Raw genomic sequence first — 1,005 nt, 5'->3', positions numbered from 1 at the left:
CTAAGTCAGAGGTATTCTGCTTAGAATTCTCTGTCTGTTGCTGAGAAGATGATGGAAAAGGCTTGCTATTGCTAAACCTGTTTCTTCCACCATTATTGTTATTGAAACCTTGTTGAGGTCTCTATTGATCCTTCCATGAAAGATTTGGATGATTCCTCCATGAAGGATTATAGGTGTTTCCATAGGGTTCTCCCATGTAATTCACCTCTTCCATTGAAGGATTCTCAGGATCATAAGCTTCTTCCTCAGATGAAGCTTCCTTAGTACTGCTTGGTGCATTTTGCATTCCAGACAGACTTTGAGAAATCATATTGACTTGTTGGGTCAATATTTTATTCTGAGCCAGTATGGCATTCAGAGTGTCAATCTCAAGAACTCCTTTCTTCTGACTAGTCCCATTATTCATAGGATTTCTTTCAGAAGTGTACATAAATTGGTTATTTGCAACCATTTCAATTAGTTCTTGAGCTTCTGCAGGCGTCTTCTTCAGATGAAGAGATCCTCCAGCAGAGCTATCCAAAGACATCTTGGATAGTTCAGAGAGACCATCATAGAAAATACCTATGATGCTCCATTCAGAAAGCATGTCAGAAGGACATTTTCTGATTAATTGTTTGTAGCTTTCCCAAGCTTCATAGAGGGATTCACCATCCTTCTGTCTGAAGGTTTGGACTTCCACTCTAAGCTTACTCAATTTTTGAGGTGGAAAGAACTTTGCCAAGAAGGCATTGACTAGCTTTTCCCAAGAGTCCAGGCTTTCTTTAGGTTGTGAGTCCAACCATGTCCTAGCTCTGTCTCTTACAGCAAAAGGGAATAGCATAAGTCTATAGACCTCAGGGTCTACCCCATTAGTCTTGACAGTGTCACAGATTTGCAAGAACTCAGCTAAAAACTGATGAGGATCTTCCAATGGAAGTCCATGGAACTTGCAATTCTGTTGCATTAGAGAAACTAGTTGAGGCTTAAGCTCAAAGTTGTTTGCTCTAATGGCAGGGATAGAGATGC

General features: G+C 40.4%; 1 non-coding gene across 1 annotated transcript; it reads left to right on the top strand.

The window, feature by feature from the left end:
* Positions 1 to 580: 580 nt before the first annotated feature.
* On the top strand, positions 581 to 688 carry LOC112714978 (small nucleolar RNA R71). The gene has a single exon (XR_003159423.1). It is a non-coding gene; the product is annotated as a small nucleolar RNA R71 (small nucleolar RNA).
* The last annotated feature ends 317 nt before the right edge of the window (positions 689 to 1,005 follow it).

This window comes from Arachis hypogaea, chromosome 1, assembly GCF_003086295.3.
Source record: "Arachis hypogaea cultivar Tifrunner chromosome 1, arahy.Tifrunner.gnm2.J5K5, whole genome shotgun sequence".
NCBI lineage: Eukaryota > Viridiplantae > Streptophyta > Magnoliopsida > Fabales > Fabaceae > Arachis > Arachis hypogaea.
The sequence above is the reverse complement of the archived record's forward strand: the minus strand, read 5'-3'. Positions and strand labels throughout refer to the sequence as shown.